Source organism: Triticum dicoccoides, chromosome 4A (assembly GCF_002162155.2).
Source record: "Triticum dicoccoides isolate Atlit2015 ecotype Zavitan chromosome 4A, WEW_v2.0, whole genome shotgun sequence".
NCBI classification, from domain to species: Eukaryota; Viridiplantae; Streptophyta; class Magnoliopsida; order Poales; family Poaceae; genus Triticum; species Triticum dicoccoides.
The window spans coordinates 139,491,416-139,502,171 of NC_041386.1; positions in this window are offsets into that span (position 1 = coordinate 139,491,416).

The following is a 10,756-nucleotide window of genomic DNA, read 5'->3' on the forward strand; positions in this document are numbered from 1 at the left end:
GGAGTGCTGTGCTGTAGTTGCCCTGGATGCCCATTTCTTTCTCTATCGATCGCCCCTCTTGCCCTATCCCGTTGCTTTCCATCGTCGTGATCGCTCTCCTCTTTACGATTATTATTATTAGGGATCATTAGCAGCGGTATAATAATAGTTAAATGCTACATGGGGGCATGCCGCATGCAAGTTGGCACGGCCGTCGACCCGTGCTCGTGCCCCGCCTCCGGCCCCGCCCTTTTCTTCAGATGAAAGGACCACCGTATCACTTGTACTTCACATAATAATATACTACTACTACTAGCCAGTATATACTCATATCAGCATCAACGTACTTTAATTGTTTCTTAAGTGTGGATCACTGCACAAGAGAAAAGAGGCATCTGAATTGCGTGTTTTCGCGCATCTAAGGGCATCTCTCGCCAACCCTGTCATACAACTCTCTAAACATTTTCAAACCTTATTAACTCCTCCCCCTCAAAATGAAATAAAATAACTAACTCGCAAATACTACGGGTTAAAAAGTTACCGGAGCTAACCATACCCCTAAATTTAACGTCCTAATTTTTTTTATTTCTTTCATCTCTGACCACATATATTTGAAACAAATGCACGACACTTCATCAATAATTTGAAGATTCAAATGCATCATATGCAATAATTCAACTACAAACATATATATCCAATTCAAATTAAAACATACATATACTTCATCCAAAAGCCATCAAATCGATCAACTTGTATTCAAGAGAAAACCACACATAGCAAGTCTTATGTGGTGGACCAACCCCTATAAAGTTCATACTACACCAAATCAAGCACTTCAATGCTCACCATCACCACGGCCGACACCTTGACTGGCACCATGACCACCACAAACTGAACATCGATTTGGCTACAATCGCACCATGAGTGAGTTTTCAATATTGCCTCACCATGCCATCCATCGTTCTCGGATCCATGAAGATAGCACGCTCTTCAGCCTTCTTCTCTTTTGTGAGCCTCTCCTCCTCGTGTGCAATCTTACAATCCTCCGAGTGCACCGTCATTGCTTTGGTTGTCACATTTTCTCTCAACTTTCATCCTCCATGAACTTCAGCACATTCATCTCACCATCTTCTCTTCTTCGTTCAGCCGCTAATGCTTTTCTGGTCTCGTTAAACACAATGCCCCTCTTTGTACGCACCCGACACCTCCATTCATACTCCTCTCTTTTGTAATATTTTGCACATCCGTCCTAGAGTGAGGATTTTTACACTCCTCATCACCGACATCAACCGGCATGCTAATTCTTGTCCTAGGGTGTCAATCAAAATTTACCCATGCCCACTTCTCAGTGCCAACTAGCTCCTTATAGCAATGGTGCAATATGAACTCCTCTGTTGTCGCGCTTCTTGTTGCTTTGTTTGTATATGTGTTGGATGATAGGCATGTACTCATTGATTGACACCCTATTCAGCGGTGCAATGTTGGCTTCATCAACACAACCAAACCATCTGTTGCATTGATCTTAGACCACACTCCATGGTGGGCAAGAGAACCTTGAGTATGGTTGGAATAAATGGTCACATTGCTTGAGTAGTAATCTTTCATCCTTGGCAAAACTTCTCCTTCGTTTGATCAGTACCAACATAGGCATCAAGAGAGACATTCATCAAAGAAAGGCACAATAGCAATACCTTCTTGCATATCATAGTTCATTGACCTTGTCTTCTTCGTGCTTGGTTTGTGTCCCATGGGATCCTCAACCTGCTCCACTTCTACATCATCATCATCCCTCTGACGGTCTTCATCCCTCCCACGATAACCGACCATAGACATTGATGTGTCATTGAGACCAAGTATGTGCGATTCATCCAATTTAAACACGAAACTTGCAATATCATATTTGTTCACAATACAATCATCAAGAACAAACACGTCACACGATCATCATCACACTGCGTCACTAAAATACATGGACAAAATGAAAAATGGTTTTTACCCTTTGGACCTTGCGACAGATAGTTGGTGGGCAGGATCCTCGCTAATGGCTATGGTAGCAATAGGGCGGAGAAGGTGTGGGGTGGTCAAAGATGGAGGATAAGGTGTTGGAGCCACCAGACGTGAAGAAGGCATTGGAGGATGAATTTTCCTCTTCTTCTTCGTTGCCTCGTGGAGGGCCTTGCCCGCCAACGTCGGCTTCCTTGTACACTTGGTGGGAGCCAGAGCAATCAGAGGGCGGACCTTCATGGATGGCGAAGCTGAAAGGATCAAGATGGACCTAGAAGGGGAGGGTTAATGCGGACAACTACAAAATTTACTTTCATTGGTAGCAAGTTTAGCCTCTATGGAATATGAATACATGCCTAAAGATTTGCTTGGTGAGATAAACAACAAAAAGGTGCTTGCAAGGTCAAGTGACCAAAGTAAACCACAAGTAATGAGCTAGGGTTAGGGATAAGAAAGACATCAGAGACGAGGATGTATCTGAATGTTCATTTCCTTGGACGAAAACTAATCACTTTTTGAAGGGTGGGCATTACCACCAAGGTACACCAACACCACCAAGGGCCTTGAGATAATACCATGATGGTGATTCCCAACCACTAGCGTTAGACCTTGAGGGGATCTCCAGACCTTCACCAACTTTTTTGAGTAAATCGCAAGTTGATTCCTCACCAAAGACTCCTATCGCCTAGTAATATGATATCCTGCAAGACACACAGGGTTATGTAGCACTTTCATGGAAGTGTCCCAATTAGTTATCGTCCCAACAAAGAGCATAGGAGAGTATTTATATTAGCGCTTTTGCACACACAAGGTGTCAGAATTCTTATATGAAGTAACTACCTGTGATTCTGCAAATATTGTTTTTTGAATATGTTCTACAAATATTGTTACTGTCCTAGTGGACGGGTAAGCCAGAGTGACAAAGATAAAAGGCTTATAGTAACATGATAGACACTCTTGAAAGTAAATAACATAAATAAACATGAAAGTAGGGTTGATTTCTGCAATGGAGAGATTAGGGGCGGAGAGAATTTGGCTCCTGGCATATATCAACTATCAAGTGTTCCAGTGTGACGGTAATACCAGATACCTTGTATCATATTCATAGCATTTGATGTGTTTGTTCTATAGGTGGATCACCCTAAGGTAAAGGAACTCCTTGCGGGATTACATTCCATTTTATGGTCCCACTTCCTCGTTGCCATAGCATGGTTGTCTCCGCAATTAAGGTCCTCGGATCGAAACCAAGCATTAAATTTTATATGGATCACCGTTATCTCATATTGTCTTCGGTCCTCATAGATGTATCCACATGTCACGTCAGAGGTCGTAGATTCCCTAAACAATATGTGTTACATGTGTAGTTCTTGAGATCACGTTGCCTGGGCCCTTAAATCAGACAACACACATAGAGTTCACCGTAGTATAACAACTTACTAGACAGATCATAAGACTATAAATACAAATGATGACATAGATATCGATCACAAATAAATCTTACCACTCACCTATATATCCCACACCTAAGGGGAATTACTCACGTATCATAATAGAGAGACCAATCATACCAAAGATTAAACCCATGAAAACCATATCGAGAATACCGTGAAGATCTACAGTAAATGGATAATTCAAATACTCTTGATCTCCAGATGAGTATGAATATAGTTACAACTTTTTCTCGAAACTTTGAATTTCTCTTACAATAGCGAGGGGTGAGATGATGATGGAGATCAAAGGACCAAAACTAAGAAGATCTCTAATGGTTCTTCGGATCACCTCCTTCTCTGTTCTGGATGCGGTGGCGGCAGCTAGGGTTCTCTCCTCCCTTTTGTCCCTTCACAAAAGTGTCTTGTATAGACATGGTGGAGCTATTGGCACCTCATACGACTACCCATGCGAGTGGTGGCACTCGCATGAAAGGCCGTCTTTTGCACTGGTGCGCCTGGTGAGTTCGCTCTCCACATGAAAGTTGCTCAATTTGGCTTGATTTGTAGTAACCCTCCTTGGTTTCCTTCCATAAATGATATTTCCTGCAAAGCAATGGAACACATATTTTCTTCTCCTTTGAAGGATTAGCACTAAAAATAACTGAGAAGTGGCAAAGATCCGGCGAAAACCAAAAAAGAATCACTCGAAAAAAATCACAAATTCATGAGCCATCATAATCTCAAACATCCAGTAGTAATAAGAACAAAGTGGAAAAGCTCAGAACTTTACCAAATCACGAATCTTTCATCGACACGCTACTACAAATATGTATAGCATTGACCGAACAATTCATATCATCACTCGCACGCCAATGTCCCATCATTACCTCAAGGCTAGTGATGAATCCTTCTTCAGAGATGGGTTGTTTTGCCAGTTAATTAATGACTAGTTACACCATCGACCGGCTGACCCATCTTTGATAAATATCCACATGGCATGAGAAAAGGGATATTAGTGATTGTCCAGTGCCTGGAGGCCGGTATCACAAGTACTGCACATCACCACACCAATTACATAGGCAATACACAAGAAGCACATATAAACTTTGCATTTTTCATATGTCATCACATACACATACATTCACATCTCTTATGATATCCTTTGCCAATACAATTTGATTCACATAACAGGTATACACATCTAATACATTCATTGGCTTAGTGATACGTCTCCAAAGTATCTATATTTTTTGAAGTATTCATGAGATACTCATATATGGTTTTGACACAATTTTATACTATTTTATTCAACTAACATATTGATCTAGTGCGCGGGCCAGTGCTATTTTCTACTATATTTTTACATTTAGATAAATAATTTTTGCAGAGCTCCAAAAATCCCGATTTTTTGGAAAAAGTTTTGCACCAAAAGAGATCCAAATCCAAAAAGGGGCCAGGGGCACCAGTTTTGCATGCGGGCAGACCACGCGGCTGGGGGTGGCCGCATTGGGCCCATAGACCTCCTCTTCGCCACTTCTCGACGCATATATTTTCCGTTTGCTCCAAAAACCCTAAATATCCAGGAGTCATACCTTTTTCACCGTAGCACCTCTCTGTTGGGAAGGAAGGCAATCTAGCCTTGTTCTACGACCCTTCCGGAGGGGGAATTGATCTCAACAACCTCTCCTTCACCTTGTGATGCATGCTCCCATGATTATCCTGGAGCAGTCCATCATCGAGGTTGAGGGATTTGTACTAGTAGCTATGTGTTCTCTCTCTCACTCTATTCATTGGCTTATCATCTCGTGACTCTCTCTCTTTCTCTGAGTTAGTCACGGGATGATGCATTACGGAACGAGTACAAAGACTTGCCGGTAACGAGATTGAACTAGGTACGAGGATACCGATGATCGAATCTCGGGCAAGTAACATACCGATGACAAAGGGAACAACGTATGTTGTTATGCGGTTTGACCGATAAAGATCTTCGTAGAATATGTAGGAGCCAATATGAGCATCCAGGTTCCGCTATTGGTTATTGACCAGAGATAAGTCTCGGTCATGTCTGCATACTTCTCGAACCCGTAGGATCCGCACGCTTAACGTTCAATGACGATTTGTATTATGATTTCGTGTTTTGATGAACCGAAGTTTGTTCGGAGTCCTGGATGAGATCACGGACATGACGAGGATTCTCGAAATGGTCGAGACATAAAGATTCATATATTGGAAGGCTACATTCGGACACCGGAATGGTTCGGTTCGTCTCGGATAAGTTTTGGAGTACCGGGGGTTACCGGACCCCCCGGAGGTTAATGGGCCACCATGGGCCTTAGTGGAGAAGAGAGAGGGCCAGCCAGGAGGTGGCGCGCGCCCCCCTTGCCCAGTCCGAATTGGACAAGGGGTGGGGGCGGCGCCCCCCCTCCTTCCTTCTCTCCTCTTACTCCTTCCCTTCTTCTCCTACTTGGAATAGGAAAGGGGGGGCGACCGAATCCAACTTGGACCGGGAGTCCAAGTAGGAATCCCCCCATGGTGCGCCCCCTAGGGCCGGCCACCTCTCCTCCCCCCTTTATATACGTGGGAGGGGGCACCCCAAAGGCACACCAAGTCTTCTCTTAGTCGTGTGCGATGCCCCCCTCCACAGTTATGTTGGCAATATGCTCTAGAGGCAATAATAAAATGGTTATTATTATATTTCCTTGTTCATGATAATTGTCTATTGTTCATGCTATAATTTTGTTATCCGGAAATCATAGTACATGTGTGAATACATAGACCACAACGTGTCCCTAGTGAGCCTCTAGTTGACTAGCTCGTTGATCAATAGATGGTTACAGTTTCCTGACCATGGACATTGGATGTCATTGATAACGGGATCACATCATTAGGAGAATGATGTGATGGACAAGACCCAATCCTAAGCCTAGCACAAGATCGTGTAGTTCGTATGCTAAAGCTTTTCTAATGTCAAGTATCTTTTCCTTAGACCATGAGATTGTGCAACTCCCGAATACCGTAGGATGCTTTGGGTGTGCCAAACGTCACAACGTAACTGGGTGGCTATAAAGGTGCACTACGGGTATCTCCTAAAGTATCTGTTGGGTTGGCATGAATCGAGACTGGGATTTGTCACTCCGTATGACGGAGAGGTATCTCTGGGCCCACTCGGTAAGACATCATCGTAATGAGCTCAATGTGACTAAGGGGTTGGTCATGGGATGATGTGTTACGGAACGAGTAAAGAGACTTGCTGTAATGAGATTGAACAAGGTATCGGTATACCGACGATCAAATCTTGGGCAAGTGTTATACAGGTAGACAAAGAGAATCGTATACGGGATTGATTGAATCCTTGACATCGTGGTTCATCCGATGAGATCATCATGGAACATGTGGGAGCCAACATGGTATTTAGATCCCGCTGTTGGTTATTGGCCGGAGAGATGTCTCGGTCATGTCTGCATAGCTCCCGAACCCGTAGGGTCTACACACTTAAGGTTCGATGACGCTAGGGTTATAGGGAATAGATGTACGTGGTTACCGAATGTTGTTCGGAGTCCCGGATGAGATCCCTGACATCACGAGGAGTTCCGGAATGGTCCGGAGGTAAAGATTTATATATGGGAAGTCCAGTTTCTGTCACCGGAAAGGTTTTGGGGTTTATCGGTATTGTACCGGGACCACCGAAGGGGTTCTGGGGGTCCACCAGGAGGGTCCACCTGCCCCGAAGGACCTAATGGGCTGTAGTTGGGTGGGAACCAGCCCCTTAGTGGGCTGGTGTGCCCCCCAAGGGCCCAAGGCGCCTAGGGTTGGAAACCCTAGGGGGCCGCTGCCCCCCCGGGGGCGGGCGGCCCCCTAGTTGGAAACCCTAAGGGGGCCGCTGCCCCGGGGGCCGCCCCCCTCTAGATGGATCTAGGGGGCCGGCGCCCCCTCCCCTTCCCCTATATATAGTGGGAGTTTTGGGGCTGCCAGAGACACGAGTCTCCCTCTCTCTTGGCGCAGCCCTACCCCTCTCCCTCCTCGTCTCTCGTAGTGCTTTGAGAAGCCCTGCTGGAGTGCCACGCTCCTCCACCACCACCATGCCGTCGTACTGCTGCTGGATGGAGTCTTCCCCAACCTCTCCCTCTCTCCTTGCTGGATCAAGGCGCGGGAGACGTCATCGGGCTGCACGTGTGTTGAACGCGGAGGCACCGTTGTTCGGTGCTTAGATCGGAATCGGCCGCTGATGACCCACAAGTATAGGGGATCTATCGTAGTCCTTTCGATAAGTAAGAGTGTCGAACCCAACGAGTAGTAGAAGGAAATGATAAGCGGTTTTTGGCAAGGTATTCTCTGCAAGTACTGAAATAAGTGGTAACAGATAGTTTTGTGATGAGATAATTTGTAACGAGCAACAAGTAACAAAAGTAAATAAAGTGCAGCTTGGTGGCCCAATCCTTTTTGTAGCAAAGGTCAAGCCTGGACAAACTCTTATATAAGGAAAAGCGCTCCCGAGGACACATGGGAATATCATCAAGCTAGTTTTCATCACGTTCATATGATTCACGTTCGGTACTTTGATAATTTGACATGTGGGTGGACCGGTGCTTGGGTGCTGTTCTTACTTGAACAAGCATCCCACTTATGATTAACCTCTATTGCAAGCATCCGTGCTACGTCTTGAGCTTGTGTTGGTTTTCCCCGAAGAGGAAGGGATGATGCAGAAGAGTAGCGTAAGTATTTCCCTCAGTTTTGAGAACCAAGGTATCAATCTAGTACGAGGCCACGCTCAAGTCCCTCGTACCTGCTCAAAGCGATAGCTACTCGCAACCAACGCGATTAGGGGTTGTCAAGCCCTTCACGGTCACTTACGAGAGTGAGATCTGATAGATAGAATATTTTTGGTATTTTTGATATAAAGATGCAAGGTAAAAAGTAAAGGCAAAGTAAATAGAAAAACAATATAAAAGTGATGGGGATTGATATGATGAGAATAGACCCGGGGGCCATAGGTTTCACTAGTGGCTTCTCTCAAGAGCATAAGTATTCTACGGTGGGTGAACAAATTACTGTTGAGCAATTGATAGAATTGTGCATAATTATGAGAATATCTAGGCATGATCATGTATATAGGCATCATGTCCGTGACAAGTAGATCGAAACGATTCTGCATCTACTACTATTACTTCACTCATCGACCGCTATCCAACATGCATCTAGAGTATTAAGTTAAAAACAGAGTAACGCCATAAGCATGATGACATGATGTAGAGAGATAAATTCATGCAATATGAAATAAACCCCATCTTGTTATCCTCGATGGCAATGATACAATACGTGCCTTGCTGCCCCTTCTGTCACTGGGTAAGGACACCGCAAGATCGAACCCAAAGCTAAGCACTTCTCCCATGGCAAGAACTACCAATCTAGTTGGCCAAACCAAACGGATAATTCGAAGAGACTTGCAAAGATAACCAATCATACATAAAAGAATTCAGAGAAGATTAAAATATTATTTATAGATAGACTTGATCATAAACCCACAATTCATCGGTCTCAACAAACACACCGCAAAAAGAAGATTACATCGAATAGATCTCCACAAGAGAGGGGGAGAACTTTGTATTGAGATTCAAAGAGAAAGAAGAAGCCATCTAGCTACTAACTATGGACCCGAAGGTCTGAGGTAAACTACTCACACTTCATCGGAGAGGCTATGATGATGTAGAAGCCCTCCGTGATGACGGCCCTCTTCCGTCGGAGCTCCGGAACAGGCCCCAAGATGGGATCTCATGGATACAGAAAGTTGCGGCAGTGGAATTAGGTTTTTGGCTCCTGTTCCGATTGTTTAGGGGTACGTGTGTATATATAGGAGGAAGAAGTACGCCGGAGGAGCAACGAGGGGCCCATGAGGCAGGGGGCGCGCCCTAGGGGGGGCGCACCCTATAACATCCCAAATTTTCAATTTGGATTGTTATACATTAGAGCATCATGCATATCATATTTTATTTTGCATTTTGGTTGATCCTAGAACGCAACTCAATGACCCACGGAGAGAGTCGGGGATTTCGTTATTTTCATATTTGATTTTTCTCAAATTTTGAGAATAGGATCATTTGATTTTATTTATTTTATCATCAATTATTTCTATTACAAAAATATGAGAGAGGGAATAAAATGACTTTCCCAAAATAAAGAAATATTGAGGATTTAATAATAAAATCAAATAATATTTTATTTCGGAGTTTTCCGGTGTTTTATTTGAATTTAGGAAAAAAGTGTGTTTTTCAAAATTGCATTTAGGTCCCAAATAAATGTTCACCTTGTGCGGCTTGATTTTAGAAGCCCGTGAAAATTTACTTTGGAATTTTTGGAGTCCGTTTAGTATTTATTTTTATTTTTCTTCCGAGCGGAATAATAAAAAAATCGGCGTTCGTCGTTTTTCTTTTTCTCGGATTAAATCCGTGATTTTTCTGATCGCGATTCCTGATCCGATTTTCGTTTTAGTATAATTTTTCGCTCGTTTATCGGAATCAGGCGATTCAAGCGCCTAGAGTTTCGTCTCGAAACCCTCTATCCGTTTAACCAACTGAAACAAGATTTTGCTACTGTAAAATTTGCCCTAGATTCAGATTACTAGAACGAAGTTGTTTTCTTTCGCCATTTGACTTTTGTTGCTTCGTTCGATTTGATTCTTTTTGCCAACCAGAGTTCTTAAGTTGAACCTTCTGGTTAGATCTCCTATTTGAGTTTTACTTGTGCATTAGATGAGTACTTATTGTATGCCTGTTACTTCGAATCGTTAGGTTTCGCGGATCATTAGCAAAGCAAGTAACACTTTGATCATACCTTTTCTACTACCCAGTTTTATTGCATTAGATCAATCCTCACACATTGCATGATTAGGATCTAATTAAATTGTGGGATGGGAAGTAGATGAGGTAGTAGCTATTACCTGTTATTATCAAACCTTTGGGAGTTACTTCTACGTTTGCTTATTATGCCATGCTATGCTAGTAGACGTGGATTGGGTGAGTGATATCCATGACATATGTGAGATTGTTAATTAATGGTTTATCTAAGGTGGCAACTTAAACACACATCTGGGTGGATTGAGGCACCTGGGTATTCCAGGACTTGCCTGTTTTCTTTTGGACCGCCACCCAGGCTCAAAGGGATCATGAGGCTATTCATACTAGAAACTTCCGTGTGCAGCCACAAGCTATTATGGGCTCTAGCATAGTTGACTAAGTTGTGCGAACTCTTACAGTGGTAGACTAGCAGATGTAGGGGATATAGGTGGTACGGTCTACCTGATTGTAAGGTGCTAGCGCTTCTAAAAGACTATGTCTCGGTCATCCGTC